We start from the raw sequence: 22,184 nt of genomic DNA on the forward strand, positions 1-22,184 counted from the left end.
AAGTCTATCTATAGAATGCCTATCTGCATGGTTGTTTGCAAATAGTCTAGTATGGTGCCACTTTTGAACAACAACAAATGTCACTAGGGCTGGTAATTTGGCTCAAGAGATGCACAAGCTTGTTGACACCACATAAATTTTAGTTCATATAGTATTCAACTGTCTTCTTTAACAAAATCCAAAGAGAATACAAGCAAACTAATGAGCCGTGTCTATCTCAATTGAATAGCAAGTACTATAGTGAGTATTAGGAAACTGACCTTGCAAATAGCATCCAGTTCATAAAGTATTAGGAAAGTGACCTTGCTGATTAGTTTAACATAGATTGGTGAACAAAAAATTCATAATAAAAATCTGATTTTTTTCCACACTTGTTCAAACCATATAATGAAATGACAAAAAATGAATTGTATATGAGTCACTCCAAATCCTTAGCTTTTAATATGCTTCATAGATGAGATTGCATTATATGTTTTGAACAAGATGTGGAAAAAAATCAAATGACATAGATATAAGCATTCTCACACCATGAGTGAAGCAACAATTGCATAAAGCTTTATTGCAAAAAAATTGTGAATATTATTTACATTGTTCATACTTGTTTATATAATGCTTCAATTCCTAAACTAAGAAACTATAGCTAGTGTTCTAACCATGCATAAAAATAAAATTACAGTGCAGATGTATGGAATTATATGCATAACTACTCCTATACTGGTTTATAACTACTATGGAAGCACAACACTGCAATCACAATACCAAATCCAACTCCATAACTTAATCCCAATCCCACTGCCCACCATCGACTCTCCATTATATCTTTGGTGCTACCAACTATAGTCTTATTCCATTCTGCTTGATGCTCTCTGCAACCTGAACCACAACCCAGTGTCATATTTTCAAGGGGAAACCCATGAAGGTTGGGGTTTCCTAAAAAGGAGGAAGCCTCAAATGTTGCAAATTATTTTCTCTGTGGTATTAATCCTGACATGATGTTGTTTGAAAGATTCAATACTTCGAGGAAGGTTAGATTTGAAAATTTGAAAGGAATTTTTCCTGACAACTTGTTTTTTGAAAGATCTAGAGACTCTAAACGAGCCATGTTTGCCAAGGATTCAGGAATTGAACCACATAGCTGATTATTTGAGAAGTTGAGAGAAATTAAACCTTGGAGGACTCCCAATGGTGGAGGAATATTGCCTGAGAGGTTTTTATGTGAGAGATCCATGAACTTGTTTGCATAGATTATCTTCTCATATGTTTGAACCCTTCCTTTTATCCAAATTGTTACTTCATCCTCGAACTTTGATTCATAAGGAGAGTCCAGATTTAAATCAGTGAAATAAGAGAAGGTAAGTCATTCATCAATAATTTGAGATTGATTGACCATAGCATATAGATTACTTAGATCTTGAGGGATACTTTCTGATAAACAATTACTCGATAAATCTAGAATTTGGAGATTCTGCAACCTCATAAGTTGGGATGGAATTTTACTTTCGAAATTATTAGAGGTTAAGCTCAAAATTTTCAAATCTTTCAGCTTTTCAATCCAAACAAAAATTTTACCTTCAAATTTATTATTTCCCAAATCAAATATTTTGAGACCTGTGCAATTTGAAAGGGGCGGAGGAATATTACCTTGAAACCTATTGCCATTGAGATTTAGTGCATGAAGAGCTGTGAGATTTCCCAACTCCTCTGGAATCTCCCCTTCCAAATCATTGTTAGCCAATTTTAAAAGCACTAATTGAGAACACGACCTAATAGTTGCAGGGATCTTTCCCATCAACTTGTTATTTGACAAGTCCAAAATGCCCACTCTATTTGAATTTGTGCAAGTAGAACTTGGAATTTCTTCGGAGAGGTTATTTCTTGACAATGAGAGAAAGATCGATACCCAAATATCTGATGGAGGTCTAATGTTTGGAATCGAGCCGTTAAACATATTATCTGACAAATCTAATAGGAATGAAACAAAATCCAGAGTAGGAAGTGTGCCATACAATCTATTCCCTTGCAAATCCACCGCAGAAAACTGATGGGATATCTGCCAGGGTAGAGAACCTTCCAGATTGTTATCTGAAAGAATGAGCGTATCAAGATTAGGAAGATCCCACAACCACAAAGGAATATTTCCCACAATGTTGTTACTTGAAAGATCTAGTTCCTTCAATTGATATTGTCGGGACAAAAATGCAAGGAAAGCACCTTCTATATTGCAAGACCTCAATGCCAAGTACTCGAAATGGTCAAATTGTGGAATCCAACTTGCATATATAGTAATAGATGACTGATTTTTAGAAAGGTCCAATCCTCGTAAGTGAGTCAGATTTTCAAGCATCTGAAATGAAATGTTGCCTCTTAATCTGTTGGAAGCAAGCGCCAACACTTTTAAACTGGCCATCTTCAAAAGAGAATCTGGAATTGTTCTTGACAACTAGTTATTGCCTAGATGCAACTCACTTAATGTTGAAGGCTCACATAGAGATGGTGGAATCTGGCCAGTCAGATGATTATGGCTGAGTAACAATACTCTTAAACTTACCAGCTTTGAATTGGAGTCTGGGATTCTTCCTGACAGCTGGTTGTTACTGAGGTCCAGATGTGCAAGGGATAAAAGGCTATCAAAAGAGGACTGCATAGTTCCCTCCAAATTATTACGGGATAGATCCATGGTATCAAGTTTTGAATAGTTTGCAGCAGAGTGGGGAAACTCTCCACTTAAATTGCAACCAGAAAGAGATAGAGCAACAAGTGAGTTGGAATGGCCTAAAATGAAAGAAAGGTTTCCCTTCAAGTCATTATTACCAGTAAAGTCAATATTTCTCAATTTTGAAAGGGGCATGAAATTGGAAGGGATGAAGCCATTTAGATTATTGTAGCTGAGATCAAGTGAAACCAACGAAGACGCATTCTCAATCCAAGAGGGTAGTTCAGACAGGAATGAATTCCATGATAAATGCAGATGGGACAAAGAGGTCAGATTTGATAGATCTGGAATATTACCTGACAACCCACAACTAGATTGTTGAATCTAGGTGAGATTCTAAAGACCGTTAAGGGCCTCACCCCAATGCTTTGAGCCCATTGTCAGGTTAACTTCATTCATTCCCAAGAATTCAAGGCTTCTTAGACCTCTGGCCCATACATCAAACTTACCACCCTTAAATTCCCAATTATATGAAAGATCTAGATGACGCAAGCTTGACATATTTCCCAACACTAGAGGAACCTCACCGCCAAATCTAGCATTTGACAAGCTAAGAAATGAAAGCCTCTGCAATTTTGAGAACTGTGGAGGAATAGAAATACTTTGAAAGTAATTCCAGCTGAAATCCAAGTGCTGCAGGTGCTACAGATCAAACAATGATGGATGAATTTCACCACTCAATTGATTGCTTAGATCAAGGGTAATCACATGCGATGTATGATTATCGTAGCCAACGCCTTCCCACTCGCAACAATTCAATCCACGCCAAGAGGATAACTGACCTGAGGAAAGATAAAGGCCACCCTTGAAATCTAAAAGAGAATTTCTCTCATCTTCAATACATGCTATTGAAATTGACATATTAAGTTATGGAGTTGGATTTGGTATTGTGATTGCAGTGTTGTGCTTCCACATTTTTGAAAATTACAGTGCAAATGTATGAAATTATATGCATAACTACTCCTATACTAGTTTATAACTCCTATATTGTGATTGTTTAACTCCGTCACCCAAGAGGATGCCAAACAAGATTAAGTTTTACCAGAGATGTCAAAAAATTACATTCACAAAAATCTAATTTATAGAATTAACTGCAGCAGGTAAAACACATTTGAAAGATAAAAATAGAAAACTTATGTATATAAATCCCAGAATCATTATGATTCAAAATATTACTTGACTTATAATTAATAATTATGGAAGGTTTTTTTTTCACTGCAGTCAAAATCCATTAACAGAATGGGTGAAGGTAAGGTAGGGATATACCAAACTCACACTATAACGTGGTTCCACATTTATAAGACACAACAAAAATTGGTTCCACATTGATATGACACTTTTGAAATATTAAAAATATATAAGGAGTTCACCATAGTTTTTAACTCTCAAATTATTAAAGAAATGATATTCTATGATGCCAGTATTTTTCCTAAATGCTAGACAAACTACATTAGAGATGTATAGTATTTCATATACTACTACTCAAGAGTTCTAATCATTTCAAATTGTAATAGAATAATTACTATATATTAAATGTACATTTATCTCACATGGCCTTTACCTTATTGTTCACTTATTGTAATGCTTATTTATGGATCATGTACAAATGTGTTATGAGTTTTGGAAGATATTACCTTATCTCATAGACATCCTTGGTATCAAGACTAGCTTAGTTGTATATATGCAAAGCATATTTTCAACATTTCCATTTAAAAGGATACTTCTACATTTTCCATTATCTCCTCACTAAAACACAAAACACTAATTCTGAGCCATAAGTTTTCATCAATAAAATACAGATGTATTGATAAGACACAGATCAATGCAAAAGCAAAGAAGAAAAGCTTGATGAGATAAGGCCACATAATAGAAGGAAAGAAGTATAGGAGAAAATTGTTGAATAGGCACACTAAATTGCTCGTGGAGAACATTAAAATAAAGTCAATGAATTGAACTTCTATGATGCCCCCAATCCAATCAGTCAATGCACCACTACAAGTGATAAACGTGACATTTTTAATTACCCTTACAAATATCCATAACTAGTTGAAAAAGCTAAGATTTGTGCATGTCAAATGCAACTAGAAATTTTTTGCTAACATTATTTTGTAACCTTGCGAATAACATGCAATTAGCGAAAGCACCAAACTTCCATTAAGTTTCAAGCATATTCCATTTAATGTAGAAGAAAAGAAATCTCAAACCAGTCAGCATATTAGTTTCTTGATTTCCACCAGTTCTGGAGGGCCTATAAGCAAATGAGAGGGAAATTCCCTTAGTGATGTAACATAAACAATTATTGTTCTTGGCTCTCAGTTGAAGAGATTTCAGTACAAGGCTCACACTCCCATACCAAGTAACAAAGACGATTGGCGTTCTTCACTACCAATTAAGAATATCCCAATCTAAGGTTTGTGCTCTCATATCAAGTAACAAAAACAATTATGGTTCTTGGTTCTTATAAAAGAGGTTTTTCAAGCTAGGTCGCAGGCTTCCATACCAAGTAGCGAAAATAATTATTGTCCTTGGCACTCAACTAAAAAGGTTTCAGTTTAAGGCTCTTGCTCCCATACAGACTAGAACAAAAACAATTATTGCTCTTAGCTTAAAATTGAAGAACCTCTAATCTAAGACTCATGCTCTCATATCAAACAATAAAAAATTATTATTATTCTTGATTATTTGTCCAAGAAATATTAATCTAGAACTCATACTCTTATATCCAATAACAAAAATATATCATTCTCAACTGCCAATCCAAAAAGTTTCACTCTAAGAATTCTACTTCCATATCCACAAATATAATTACTGTGTTGCTCCCAATATAAAAATTTCCAATCTAAAGCTCATGATCCTATATAAAATATTATTAAACAAGCTAAGATTTCTTCAATCCATAATAAATTCTCCAAATACAGAATATTATTCATCAGTTTTACCAATAACCAAAGTAATTGGTAGACAAAAGGTCACAGGCTGCAGATTCAAACCATTGGAGTGTCTAAAAGAAATTGCATTGTATGGATGACACAAAACGTGAGCCAAATTGTTGCATGAAGCTTAAAATAGTGAAATAGTTGAAGTCAATGAAGTCAATCATAACGTAGGTTCATAAAATCTAAATGTTTTTGGTAGAACTTTCTCAGCACACTGAATTAAGATCTGAATTGTCAGTTTTTTAGCTCCCCAAAAGTAGGATGCCACAGCAAAAAAATTGCCTTGTTAGGACAGCGTAAATGAATATCTCACCAAGCCACTTTCCACATGAAATCAAAGATTATCTTGGTTAATTTCTTTGTTCAATTCAATGGGCTCAATATAACTTCAATCTCTTTTCATAAGTACTGTTGTTTTCAACTATTATATAGTACATAGTATTACAATTGTTTAAAAGTTTTTGTAATGCACATTCAAAGCCCTTCTAATGGATAGTTTGATGGACCAGAAGTTCCACAAGATGAATACCACACATGGTTGTAGAAGACTAGGATGCATTAAGTAGTCAGTACTGAAAAAGTAGCACAAGATTAATGCATGGAGTGCTCAAACCACTGATTTTGGACAAAATGCCGCCAACATGGAGTCCCCAAGCGCATTCTTATGAAACCCCTTATAGTGTGGTTGAATTGACACCACATGGCGGAGAAGGGAACACTTTCTACTGTTGAATATAGGAGGATAATAAATCATGTAAATCATGTACCAACTAACAATACATAAACAAGGGCTTGAATGCAGAAAAAGGCACAATCCAAGGATTGATAATGCATGAGGAGTTGAGTGCTTGGAAGAGGGGATGAAGCCATTCATGGTGAATCTGTGTGGAGTCTGGACAAGATAGAGGGCGACAAAACTAGACTGTGGGAGTTACCACCAAAATTTTATATATTACAACCCTACACAATGCCATGGTAAAGAAAACCATATAGTGCTAAACTCTTACCTGTTACAATGGTCCCTACACAATGCCAAGTCCTCTCTTCCAAAACTCGCCCTTGAAAATCTATGCCCTCCTACGAGCGAAATGTTGGAAGTGAAGGAGTTGAAGTGGTGGGTCAATGGAGGTCGACCACCAACACATCAAGAAGCAACCCTCGCGCCAAATGAAATGTGTCATATTTTTGCCCTTGTTTTTTTGTTTTATGTTGTGGTGTGTGTCGCAATTGTGATAAAAATAATTTGTCACAATTGTAACCAACACGAGCATGTTATAAAAAAAAAAATGAAAAATTTCTTTATAACTCGACCAACCAACCCATTTAAAATACTTGATCGCAATTTTCGGTCGCAATTTAGGGTAAAATGCACTAGTGAGTATGTGTGTATACATTGTTGGATGACTTACAAGGCCCAATCTCTCATTGGTACTTCAATGGAGTTATGATCATTTGGGGCTTAGTTGGGAACATGTATGCCTACAGGTACTCATCGTTGGATGAGCATGGGTAGGGTAGGGTAGGGTAGTGTAGAGAAGATAGGCAATAGCTTGTGGAATGTAAGTTCATTGTATCAAATATAAGTTGTTTATTTTTCTAATTTCAATCTGTATAAAATTCTTTGTTTTAAGCATGGTTTGATAGTTACACAGTTTCTTTATGTGATATATTGCACCATTTTTATATCAACAAGAGTGTTACAAGCTTGTGGTTTTGATTCCAATCATTTTGGTATAAGAGCTTAAAGCTTCAAGAATGAGACTAGATGAGGGTTATTGTGTGGCAAATGATAATTTCCAAAGTGGATATGGATATGGTAGGCATAGAAGATGATGAATGTTCATTGATTGATCCTTTCTACGACGAGAAGATTTGAGTTGTTGGAACTCCCACCAATTGATTGGTCTATTCAAGAAATGATAATTTTGAAGGAAAGAACGACTTACATCATCAAGAGAACAAAAGAATGGGTGAATAAGAAAATGATAGAAAATACAACCACCAAACCTCAAAGTAGAGGGATTAATCCTGCTAGGAGTCATGTGTGAATGAAGCATTAGTCATAATCAAAATAGAAAACAATACAATAAGAACTAAATGCATTACTTCCACTTGCTTTATTTTATAATCTTATATTATAATTTTAGCAATGTTAGAACATTCACTCTTGACTATAATATTTTAATTGTTTGATTATCTTATTAGTCATTATACTTTATTTATATAATAACAATATATTTAATCTAAACAAATTATATGTCAAGTTACATAACATAGTATGGTTAGAATAGTTTTGGATTAAGTTTTGATACTACTAAATAGAAGGAGATAAGGTCGATTTTTTCTAGGCCTAAGATAGTTTATTTTCAGATATAAATGCAACATTATTTCTAGCTTCAAGATGGAGTGTAGAGAAGACAAACAATAGCTTGTGGAATGTAAGTTTGTTGTGTCAAATATAAGTCATTATTTTTTTTAAAGACCATGGTTTGAGAGTTACAGAGTTTTCTTTATGTGATGTATTGCACCATTTTGATATCAATAAGAGTGTTACAAGCTTGTGGTTTTGATCTTGATCATTTTGGTATAAGAGCTTGAAGATTCCTACCAGTTTTGAGGGTAAATAAACTATGATTTTTCTATCCCATAATTGTTTTCAGTGTGTGAAGAGAGGACACATTGGGGATTGGACAAATCCTGCATAGAAAAATCATGAGAGTTGAGCCATGGTTGATGAGGAAATTGCCTTACTAGGCTCCCAAAACATATTACTTTAGCTTCTCCAAATGGTTTTTGGACCCAGAATCTTGATTATGAGGGTATTCCTTTCAGGTGCAAGAAATGTCACGACACTAGTTATCTCGCTTTTTGATGTTCCTTTGATAAGGTTAGATCAAAGAAATCACCTTCTTGGTGGTTGGGTTTTCAAACCATCATTATTCAGATCAAAAAGTTTCCAAGGAAGGGGATGGGGTGGATTTCTCTCCTTAGAATGATCTTTCTTTGGTAGACGATACTGATGTTATCTTTGATGATACATATGTTGTCTCTAAGCCAGCTTTGGTTTAGAATGTTAAGGCTATCTCTTCTTTAGCTGCTGGATCTATTCCAGAACTTTGTTGCTAGAGTTGGCCCAGCTGTCTTATGTCCTGGTGCTTCAGGTATTGATGCCATGTTTTTTCTGTGAGGGCTTTGGGGGTTAGTAGTGGTGCTACCCCTTTCACTCCTATGGATACTCTTGCGATTTGCAATGGTCTTTTAGGTTTATCTTTAGGTTGGCAAACAACTGCTAAAAAGGTGGAGGATAGATGGACAACAATTAAAGGAAAAAAAAGTCAAATCCTCCAAACCTTCATTTGGTATGTCTTTACGTTCTCAAAAGACTAAACAAAATGTAAATCTCGATGGTTGTTTGTTTTTTTTTTGGGTTGGTTTTTAGCCTTCTTGTTGGGTACTATGGTGTGTCCCTCTAGTTTTCTGGGTGGTGGTCCACAGTTGTGTTAAAATCTTTCATTTCTATATCTTTCCTTTCTCTTTGTACAAGGTTTCAAGTCCTTTCAAAACCTGTTTTTACTTCATCAAAAGAATTTCTTTGTCCAATTCCTCTTGACTCATTTTTCTCATTTTTATACCATTTACTTTGGCATTCTCCTCTATGCTATTGTGGCTTACATCTAAAACTCTTGTCACGATCATTAATATTCTTCTTCACTCTTCCTATACTCTCATACACTTGTGAGTTGCACTTAAGTCTCTAGAATAGCAAGTCTATTGCTATAACTCCCTCACCACTCTTCTCTCTTCTAAACTTGTCCTTTTGGGAACACTAGTACTTCCTCTTGGAACCTTTTAGCTTCCTCTATTGCTCTTCTAGGCTTCAAAACTCTACCCACTTTAAAGAGCTTCACCTCTTTTTTCAATCAATTCTACCCACAATTGTAGCTTGTGGAGTTGTCTTAGCAATTTCTATCCAACCCCAGTTAGAAGTTGTTCTCTTGGTGATGCAACTTCTAATGTAAGAGTTAGCACAATTTTATCTCTTTTTGTAATTACCTAGACTATTTTTTTTTTTCAAGACAACAACTTGAGGGTGACACCTTTTAACCAATCTTCACAGAGCAGTCACACCAAAACCAACCTCCAAACCCATGAATTGATCCCTTTTGCTTCCATAATAACCTTTGAGCCTCTGAATTCATATTTGAACAATGATATGGAGCTTAACAATCTTCATCAAATTCTCCTTCTGAGAACACAACTTCTAATCACGACTTTGGTAGGCGAGAGTAAACAACTTCTACCATCAATGGCCATGACAATTTTTTGCACTCGTACGGTGCTAATAGATCATGAATCTCTAATTGGCAATTAATTTCTTTGTTTAACATTCACAAAATGATCATCTTCAATAACCACACTCCCCTCCAATTTCTTTGTCAACCCAGTCTCATCCTTGCATGGGAGCTTGTTCAATATAGAACACTACCAATCTTTATGTAGAAATCTCCAAGGCCCCGTTTGGTTGGGGAAGATGAATTTGTGGCATAACCAGGTTATCTTATAACCAGATTTTCGAAAATCTGGTTTTGTGGTTTTGAAAGCCAATGGTCCGTTTGGTTGACATGGAAGATGAAATACTGTGGACCCCACAACATTATTAAAAAAACTATCATAAAATTCAAAACTTGGTTTTAATTTCGAATTCCACCTTTTTATTGGAAGAAACATCTTCCAATTTTTGACCAAAATTGGAAGATGAAATTGAAAACCAAGTTATAATTTTAACCAACCAAACGCCCATGTTTTTTTGCAAAACCTGGTCTTACCCCTGATAACCCGATTTTGGCCCTCATCTTCCAGCAACCAAACGGGACCCAAGGGATTTGGATGTGAATCTAACAAAACTTAGAAAAGGCATAGAACCTGCTTCTTCCAAAAAGTTGAATGGAGTATGTATACGTCAAGGAATCGAGCCCAACCAATGAAACGACCCATACACATTTGTTATCCAAAATCTACTAATACACATCAACTACAACTAGCATAGCATGACAACACAAATTTTTATTTTTGAAATCTAAAACCACACAGCCTGAAAAGAACTATATAAAGTCCTGCCTAGATGTGGTGCTTATCACAATTTGACACAAAAAAGTTCTCAAACCTTCTTGCACTCACCAGATCTAATATGTGAAGCCAATGAACAACATGGAAATCACAAACATTCAACTTCAGGTATGCATGAACGAGATGAAGCAACAAACTATTTAGAGAGCAACCTTGCGCAAACAACAATATGACATTCCATCCCATGCCAAGGTAATGTCACCATAGCTTGAGATAGTCTAATGTGAGCAACAACAAAGAATTGTTTTTAGCTTAATTAGCTTAATCCCTTATGGATCTAATGGCTATCTCTTCTGCGAAATGCTTGCAAACTTTATTATAGGTTGCAATTTCTCTCAAAAATAGCTTACTATCAGATTTATACTTCTCTAGATAAATTCACGCACAGATCTCACTCACAGTTTTAGCAATGTTCAGGCTTGCGCATCCATACTACCGCTTGTTCATCTACACTGATTCATACAACTCCAACAACACCAATACTTCTTTTGAATCAATGCACAACTTTTTTCTGATAATTTAGGCAAAAATATGTTTAACTTTTGGCAATCTGCAAATCCACGTGCTTCACCAAATTCCATCCTCCACCGGATTCCACTAAATCTTGCCAATTAATACTCACCTTGAACACACACGAACTTTCTCTTCCACACAATTTTCCACTGCAGCTCGTAAACAATGAATTTCTTCATGCAAGGCAATTTCCTCATCAACCATGGCTCAACTCACTCGATTTTTCTATGCAGGATTTGTCCAATTTGAAGATTTTTATATTATATAGTAGGAGACAAAACTTTTTAATTTTGACATAGCTTTAAATGTTAATGTTTTTAATATAATAGTTATCTTTAATATTTTATATTATAAACAAGATTCTTTTATGTAAATCTATATTGAATTTTTTTAAATTAAATGTATAAATCTCTTTTAAGATATTGTAAATTTTTAATATTATATAAAATTAAATTTAAGTTTTATTATTTTATAATAATGAATTTAAGTGAGAAATAAAAGTTTATTATAAATAAATTATTTAAATTAAAAAAAATCAAAAGTGTATTATTCATATAAGTAACTCTTTTTAATTCTATAGTTACTTTTTTTTAGTTCATTTCTTTTTATACTTTATCTTTTTTCTTAATTTTAAAAATATAGACAACATATTAACTTACTAACAAATAAAAGTGAGAAATAATAGTTTGTTATAAATAAATTATTTAAATTAAAAATAAAAGTTTGTTATAAATAAATTATTTAAATTAAAAAAATTTCAAAAGTGTATTATTCATATAGGCAACTCTTTCTAATTCTACAACTTTTGTTTAGTTCATTTTTTCTTATACTTTCCTTTTTTCTTGATTTCAAAAATATAATATGGACAATATAGTAACCAACAAACAAAATTTTAACACATTTTTTAAGAAGTGAAATAGTTATTAAAATGTAATATAGATAATTAGTAATTGAACCAGTTTGGTTTTAATAGTTTTTTAAAGAGTAAACCAATAATTATTATGAAAATACGATTTTTACTTATATTTTAAACTGTATCATTTATGAATTTGAGTTTTACTTAAAATTATTTTGTTTTTAAATAAAGCTAGACTTATAAATATAGCCATTTTTTCACATTATATATATGTGTGTGTGTGTGCGCGCATATATGTATATGTATATGTGTGTGTAATTATAATAATAGTTGTTTATCTTTTATTAATTAAATTGACTTTGACTATTAAATTATAAATTTAAAATCACTTTTAATATTTAATATGTTTTTTAGTTAATTTTTAATTTTTATACACCCTCATTCAAACAATTTTCCCAAATCAAATCATTTGGCTATGTAGGGTAGGGATAGACATGACAAATAAAATTTGGTTAATCAAAAAATTATAATGATGAAGTTTTAAAAATATTTTTATTTTTTTTAAAACTAAGTCTTATAAAATGTTAAAAATATATTAAATATTAAATATTAAAAGTAATTTTAAATGTATGATTTAATAGTCAAAGTCATTTTAATTAATAATAGATAAACAACTATGTATATAATTTTAAAAAATTAGTAAAATTCAAATTTATAAAGGATAGAGTTTAAAATATAAGTAAAAATTGTATTTTCATAATAATTATTAGTTTACTCTTTAAAAAACTATTAAAATCAAACTTATTATTGCTTAACTAATACAATTATTAATTATCTGTATTACATTTTCAACAAAACAAAAGTTATAAGAAATAAAGAACTAAAGAACTAAACAAAAGTTATAGAATTAAAAAGAGTTACTTATATGAATAATACACTTTTGATTTTTTTAAATTTAAATAATTTATTTAAAATAAACTTTTATTTCTCACTTAAATTCATTATTATAAAATAATAAAACTTAAATTTAATTTTATATAATATTAAAAATTTAAAGAGATTTATATATTTAATAAAAAAAGTTTAATATAGATTTACATAAAAGAATCTTGTTTATAATATAAAATATAAAAAAAAAGAGCTCTTGGCAAGCTAGAGTCCCTGCCTTTTGGAAGAGTTGCAAATGGAGTGGGTTTAACCATGGAGGGAACTGTATAGTTAAGTGCACTCTAAGTTGGAGTAACATTGGGAAGTCTCGGTTCTTCACCACTTGAACATCACCTAGATCCAATGGGTGCCAATTGTTGCATTTATTGTCATGAAAGCTAGATTTTGATTGCAGATATCTAATCTGATGTGAAAATGTGAATGAATCTCTCTCTCTCTCTCTCTCTCTCTCTCTCTCTCACACACACACACACACACACACACACACACACACACGTATACTAGTTTAGTCATGAACTACCTATTTCTAATTTTAGAAATAATGTATGGCCTTTTCATTTTAAGAATAGCCAATGTAACTATCAAATTTTCAATGGTCATTAGTTTCAAATCAGATACATGATCATGCTAAAATATGCTTTGTCATGTTATTGTCTAGAATAAAAATATACATTCCATGATAATGTTAATGTAATTTGCAATATAAAGCGAGTTTCACACATGAAAGATTCTTTCTACAATCAATCTAAAATATTTACTAGTTAGAAAAGATCTAAATTTTTAAATTAATAATAAATAAGTTTGCTAATTAACATTACTAGTTTTTAAAAAAAACTCAAAACATTAAAAAATATTATAATTATATAACATTTGAAAAATAATAATAAAATTGTATAATTATTGTGACCTATTATAATAGTCATTATAACAATAATATTATCATCATATATAAAAGTATTATTATAATTATAAACAATAGATTAATTCCTCAATCAAAACATTATGAAATTGCTAGTCTCCATTGCTACGGGTGCATCATTCATTTATTTTCTTTGTATTGACCACTCCTGAAGGATACCCCCATTTTTCTTGAACTTGTTTGATTATTAATCCAAACCACAACAGTTCTAAATTTAACAAAAAGTACAAACAATTTAGAATTTTGAAACTTGCAAAACACGCAAAATACATCTGAGTAGCAAGATGGGCGATATGGTTTTTAGCCCTAAACACTACAGAGCCAGTGATATACGACATATCAGATCAATTAAAGGAAGTATTTAGTAAATTCACTAGAAAGAGCAATAAGTAAAAGTCTCATGATATGAGCCCATACACCTCATTAATGCTTTGCAATGTACGCCACTGATTTTACTACTTATTTGCACATACTGTAAACTTTTATGCAATGATTGGGGACCATTTGCCCATCGTTTTTTTTTGGTGTGAGATAATTTCAGCCTGCTAACAGCTAGCACTCAAAACGGCTATTAATAAGTAATCTCAATTCTATTATATCTCATCCTATGGCCATTCTAATATAGCTCAATATCAAGAAAATCCATTTACAAAACAACAAGATGCCCTCGCAGAAATGACAATCCGTTAATGGTAGCCCGCTAACATCCACTCTTAAAAATAACTAAAAGTAAACAGTCTAAGTGATGAAACTATTCCATATGAAACTCAATATTAAGCTTGTTATGATCAAGTGCAGCACTAGAATTAAGTTAAGCTTGTTATGAACATACTAGTATTCTTATTTCCACCCCTGCAGAAGCTTTTTTCATTTCTAAAATTTGATTCCTGACCTCTAGACAGCAGATTGGAAGATTGATTGTCATGATATTTAAGGAAGAAGTATTTCCAACAAGAAGATTCAATATCTCCACTTCACTACCAGTCATCGTGCATTTAAAGTCCACAAATACTTCTTTAAGATTTGGAAAGTTTAAGTCTGACCCACTTTCCATCTCTCTCGCTAGCGCCACATGTCCTCCTTCTACAGAACACTGTAGTCAACAAACAATCAATGATTTAGAGAAAATATAGAATAAACTCAATAAAGTATGCTCAAGATAAAAACATAAATAGTCATATATTACCTCACGTATGGTCAACTTTTCAAGGTTGGGAAAATTACTTAGTGTGTTGAGGAAACTAGAAACACAAGGCAGCTCACATTTCTCAACTAAAATTTTTCTCATTGTTACGACAGCTAAGAGGCTTTCAAGTAACAAAAACTCTGATACATTCACATCATAGAGAGATGTAGGGCAGTTCACCTTAAATGCAGATATTCCATAACTATTGTCTCTTTCCATATAAGCACCAAAATAACAACCGATCAATTCAAGTTGCATCAGTTGAGGACAATCCACAATCAACATTTGGAAGGAGCAGTGTAAAACCTTCAAATATTTGAGATGTTGAGCACATATTTTCAAGTCCTCTAACCCATAGCATTCACTGAGCCCCAGATGTTGAAGCTCTGGGCATAGGTTTATAAAATCTTGTATTATATTTTTATTAGTCTCTACAAAAATTAAGTGTAGACAACATGATACGAGGAAAGGAAAGCCTAGACAAGACTCGAGAACCTCAATAAAACCTAAATATTCAAGTTTCAAAGTAGTTAGCGTCTGATAGGAAAACATAGTAGCAGGAAATGTAGTATTGGGATGAAAGGACTTGTTATACTAATTTCCTTCACACCTTTTACCCTTATATACTCAATCTAGTCCTTCATTTTTTCAGTGTTGCTCTTACAACAAAATGGAGGTTCAAACCTAAAGCTTGTAAGAGGCACAACGTGTTTCTGAAGAACATTATCTATTATTCTTGTGTACTTACTTGGGCATATGGAAGCGAAAAACTCCTCAGAGAAATGAAGATGGGGAGTTTTTGTCCAGAGTGATCGCCATTTTCTGGAGATGATGGAGGATCTAACAACATCTTGCAAGGAGAGCTTTGACAGGATTTCATAAGAGAGTATGTTATATACCAAGTCGCTTAGCCTGTCTTCCTCTGCCGCCATTGTTTGCCAACTCCTTCAGAATCCACGTCCACTGCAGAAAGTTGCTTAACTAATTGCCATCACAAATTGAGAGCATCTGCAATCTTTTACTGCATATACAAATGGAGTGTGTGATCGTAAATGCTGAAGATATGAATATCTATTGGCTTGTACTGCAAATTGAATTGCAGGATTTTATTCTTAGAACACTTCATAAAGGCTGCCAAGGACAATCTAGGGCAACGCGTAAAGAAATGATTCGCACGAACTGGGCAGGAAGAAATGTTTAAACCATTTCAATGGCATTAAAGTCTCTTTACGGAGAGACAATAGTGCAACTTATTAAAAACAAATGCTTTAATCTTTTTAATGTTCGCCTTCCATTCACTCTAAACTTTTTCCCTAATTTATTAATAGAAAAAATATATAACCACTAGCAAAATTTCTGCCGGCCAATGAAAAATTAAGAAAAAATATTGAAAATGAAAATTGAAAAATTAAAACACTTCAAACTATAGAATAAACTGTTAATTTGTTTTATTAACACAGTTCCCAATGTGAACTAATTGTCTATAAGTGAGACGAAAACAATAGTCTCTGCCTTTATAAAGGCAGGGACTAATAACTATTATATTAAAAACATTAACATTTAAAAAGCTATTTCAAAATTAAAAATGTTTAAAATGTTTTGTCTTCTACTATATAATATAAAAATCTTCAATTTTGTTAATGAAGACATTATTACATTATGAATAAATTTATAGAGGTATATTTAAAATTGAGAGCAGAAAAACATAAAACCAAGTGTCAGTAAGTACTGTCAGCGGTACAGGCAGAAGGGACGGCATTCGGGCAGGGCCACAAACTCCATTCATCAAATTATTCAAAGATTCATATGGATCTCCATTGAGCAAAACCTAACTGAAAATAAGAGCTAGTTTAGGAATTTGACTTTCAATGTGATGAAAAAATCCATGCTTTAAGAAACAACGCCAAATTTAAGGGAAAAATAAACAAACAACAATTGTGTGAATCTGCTGAAAGCTACTCAGGAGTCAGAAGTTAATTGGGTATTCACCAGACAGAAAACAAAAAGATTGAAAATATTACTGAGATTAAAAACCCTTTGAAGAATTGTAGTAGGAAATAAATGTCCCTCTGTGAAGAAAGAAAGTGCCTATTTAAGGTTCACAGAATGTTGTCCTGTTCTAAAGTTACTGTAGTTCACAAATGACCACAATAAGTGAAGGTACCCTAGAAGTAAACTGGTGTGATGTTGATATGAGGAGCCTAGGTAATATTCAAATAAGATTGGTAAAATAGGGGCATTCTTAAAAATGTTTTATTTTTTTAAGATTTGAAAAATCTAGTGATTTTTTTGCAAATTTTTAAATTGTTTTTGACTACAGATACAAATATAAAGAACAAATGCTGAAATTTTTGTGAACATTATACAATTTGTAAGAAACTTAGCTGCATTGCTAGAGAATGACAGGTTGGAGTCCTGTGACAATCATTGATGCCTCTAATATTGAAAAATTGAGTCTCAGAAAGCTACTCTGAAAAGCGGCCAAAAAGAGTGGAGACCTGTGGCTTGTGTTTTTTTAGATGACAGGCTAACGTTAGAAGGAATTGTAGTAAATCATAAGAACTTAAAAAGTCCAGCCATTGTGTGATGACGACCTTTCTCTAGAGAGTCTGGTAAGTTGTACCTGTGATATTCTACTGGACATCATAATGCAAGTTTTCCCAATAAGATTGAAACATTCAACATTGAAATGGAAAGACATCAAGTGTGATTTCTTAGGCCTAAATGCATCATTACCTTCTCTTTTAATTTAATGAATTTCTGACCAAACTCTCCTTTCTTATCTATAAGATCTTGTTCATGACCTGTTAATGCAATATTTTTAGGCGTAGCTGGTGAACTATCATAAGCTCTAATCGGTGATTCATCTTCAGATCTTTGAACTTCATTCTCAACTTTGTACAACCAACATTCAAGTATTTTAACAGCTCTCTTGCCATATTTGAGAGCTTCTGTAACTCTCTTCTGAGAGGCCAAAGCAAAACACATCTCATAGAGTCTGATCTTATTGATTAAGGTTTATGGTTAAATTTCTGAGGTGAAAAATTTTAAGCGACATGAGAAGATAGAAAACAAGAGACGCTTTGGTGAATTATGACGAGGATACAGTGATGCTATTTGGGGACTATCAGGACTCAGGGTTCCCTCAAAGATAGTGAGGGCCTTGTTATATTCTTCCAAAGCTCTGTCCAAATCCTCTGCGAATCATTGACCCATAAATTATATCGTTTTAAACTTGCGTTAACTTATTTTACATTCAATAAAATGTGCATACCCCTCTTCAGATAGATATCTCCCAAAGTCCTACTAGCGTCCGCTATGTTAAGATAATTAGCTTTTTCATCTTGCTCAAAAATTCTACGCGCGGTGTTCAGCATTTCCCATGGCAAATCTAAATCTGCGTCTTCCTCTTCCATTGCCGATTGACAATGAGGACAATGAAACCCTACAATTTACAACATTTTCAATAAATTGAATGTAAAAAATGAAATTTAAATACCAATTTAAATTTGTTCCAAGACCTTCGGTATCAGCAAGAGAAGAATCATTGGTACTTGAATGTTCATCGTCATCTTCTGATTCGTCATCAGAGGACTCACTGTCATCATAAATTTGTGAGATTGCATCCACGGTAGCATTAAAATAGAGTGCGCGCCCTAATTCCAGATATGTGTTTCCACGTTCAAGAGCAAACTCTCCATAATATTGTACCCTGAATTATAGATTAACAAAATTATATCAACAATTAAAACAGGAGAATTGGGGCTGAAAGCTCCGACATTTCAGGCTACGATGCATCAGAAACAGATATCCCACAATTAGGAGAAGGAAAACACATTTATTATCTGAAATGAATTTTAAGCAACAAAACACGGCCCTCGGACAAAAAAAGTTCATATTAAAACAGTTCTAAAACTCATATACTGTGAATTGAAGTTTTTATCTGTCATTTAAAGACCTACCTCAACCATAAACCCTCAAAATACAAGTTATCTATAAATTTAACTTCAAGAATCAAACTATTTTAAAGAAAGGGGTATTTGCCCGTCGAGAAGTCAAAAAGCTAAAAATAACTATAATTACATGGAATGATCTGATTCTCAGAGCTCTTTCCAAATGCTCAACTCCATCTTCAAACTTATGTGATTGAACTGCATCGACACCCTTCTTAAATAATGTCTCTGCTTCCTGCAATGAAGGAATATTGGACGAGTTGTTTTGAAACAGAAAATTCTGTACATCTTCCATCAGATCTTCTCTTCCACTGAAATTCTCTTCTGTTTGCAAGCTGGCTTGTTTGAAAGAAGAATTCTGTGCTCTTCCAGCTGATTCGACTTCCACTTCTGCTACTGTTGCCATGGATCTCAAAGCTCAAATTCACAGACAAGATAGAATAACTATTGAAAACAGATTCAAGGTGTTAAATGTTTGTTCAGAGCTTGTCTGTGGTCGAAAAGATCTGAGTTGTAGAAGAGTAGAAGATGAAAAGGAATTGAAGTAGGCATTTATATAGTAAGACAGAAGTAGGGGAAGAAGAATCGTAGGCATGAAGACGGTTCATGTCTGATGTCTGAAAACAAATAACATTTAAGATTTCTCACTTGTTTATTTTTGAAAATAGAAATTCTGCTTTTTTAAAAGATTAAGTCAATAAAAATCAAGATTTTATCATCAAATTGGATGTTTATTTAATTAAAATGATGTGAAAAAATGCACCATTAAACTACTATAAAGTATTTTGAATATTTGTAGATTGTAATTAATTTAAATAATGTGTAATATTTTTCCTATGAAGAATTTTGACAATAGTTAGACATGTATTAAGGCATATGGTTAACATGCCACATTTTAGCTATATAACATTATTCAACACATAACATCTCTATATTTTAGAATTCACATGCATGGTCAAAGATGCATGAGAATAATGTTCAATTTCTTATTGTTTGACACATCTTTAGATACTCATTTGCATTCTTTGCATAACTATTTTTAGAATAGTTGAACACCAAATGTTTATTTTGAGCTTTCTATGACACACCATTTGTTTATGGAAATTCTTTTGCACTCCACGACTTTTCTTGAATTTTCAAATATTGGTTCTTCCTGTCGAGAGGAACCTCCCCCTCTCCCCTTTTGATAGCCCTTCTCCATATTTTGATGTCAACATGTCGAGGATGGTTTCAAGGATTAGAATTTCTAGAGTACTTTTCTTCTTGTTGTCAATTTTTGTAGAACATAGGTTATTTTTCAAGCATTTAGATTTTAGTTAGTATAATTTCTGGTTAAACACAATCTACTAACAAGTGTTGGAAGACAATTATACACTCAAATACATATGGAATGTGGTAGAGAAGAGATGCGCTAGGAGTATTTCTTCCAATTGCTAAGATACAAGACCTAGTGGATACATATAGTGATCAAGGAGATACATCCAAATTTCTAAAAGGAAAAGAAGTAGGAACCATGATAACAAAATGAAGAGACCTTTTTGGGGATCCTAAGGACCTTTAGAATAAGGAGCCTTTGTAATGTGATCATTCCACCTAAAATATGGCCAATGGAGAAGTTGACAATCTCACGAAACCTATTACCTTTGAGTTTCCCATATTAGATCAAGAACAAGGTGCTACTCTCAAGAATATAATCCCATTTTCTATTCCCAATATTGTGGCTTATTTATAGAAGATCATGATACATTTTTTAGTTTTTTATCATTTTCTAAAGATATAACTATGCAATCGATGCACATAGGTTAAGTCTCTTTCTAGGAACCTTGTGTTTCTTTGAGATGGTTTACGGGGCTCAACAATAATGATTTTGGAAAAAAATGAAAGATTTTTTTGTTGAAGTATAAAGACTAATATAGAGGTGCACACTTAAGGAAATAATACATCTTCAGGATAACTATGATGGAAGATGAATTGCTGAAAGAATGTATAGAGGGATTTCCAATTGTTTCTAAGAAATATTCACAAACTTGACTCTCTTGAAATGACGCGTGTATTGATTCACCCAATTTAAATGAAGGATGAGACATAACAAAGTAAAATTTTAAAGATATTTTCAAGATAGTTTGAAAATGTTGAGGGTCAATGCTAGAAAAGAAATGGAGTATTTGATTGTTTCCTACTTCCAAATATTCAAATGGAATCTCTTTGATGGAGCTTAGCACATTTTGCTTTGTACAATAGGAAAAACTAGATATATAAATGCATACAACATAACAAAGATATTATGTAAATATTGGCTAATCTAGAAACTCACAAAAAAGAAATGTTGTATGTCCATGTTCACCAAAAATGTACATGGTGAAAGGGAAGCAATGCAAAGGGGCAAATTACTCATTTTCAAACTTGCACATTTAGAAGGAAGATGTCCCAATAGGATCAAGAAGGTCCTAAATACTAAATGAGATAATGATCCTTTGCTAAATATGTAAATGTGAAATGGAGAGAGGGAAAATGAATATGATAGTACAATGTTGAAGGATAAATAAGAAATATGCACAAATCATGAAATTAAAGATTAATAAATAACTAACAAAAACTTGAAATGACTTGAAAGAGGACGTAGACAACATAATTGACATGTGGTATGAATTTGAGCCAAAAATTTAGGGAATATAGATTGTTTGAAACATTTTATTCTCAAGAACAAAACATATATAGCCAATATGTGCCTAGTGTTTTTTATTGAAGCTTTTAGAGTTATTCTATCAAATCTTAATGTTTTTGTAAAAGTTCTAATAGTTATGCCACTTGTTTTGTAGTGTCTGCCCCTAGATCACATTTCTGTTATCATTGTCAAATTCTTTTAGGTCGATTATATGCATTGATTAGTTTAGAGATATTGGATTTACAATATTATGATATTATTTCATGACTTGGATTAGTGATATATCAGTGATGATTATATAGTTGATTTCATTTCACGTGTTGTTAATGATGTCTTGATGATTCCTAATTAGTAAATGTGGTTTCTTT

The 22,184-nt window shown here is 32.7% G+C and overlaps 1 pseudogene; it reads right to left on the reverse strand.

Moving 5' to 3' along the window:
* Positions 1-709: 709 nt before the first annotated feature.
* On the reverse strand, positions 710-19,557 carry LOC149568211 (uncharacterized; annotated as a pseudogene).
* Positions 19,558-22,184: the final 2,627 nt, after the last annotated feature.

This window comes from Cupressus sempervirens, chromosome 3 (assembly GCF_028749045.1).
Source record: "Cupressus sempervirens isolate cs-2001-9-10 chromosome 3, ASM2874904v1, whole genome shotgun sequence".
Lineage (NCBI taxonomy): Eukaryota > Viridiplantae > Streptophyta > Pinopsida > Cupressales > Cupressaceae > Cupressus > Cupressus sempervirens.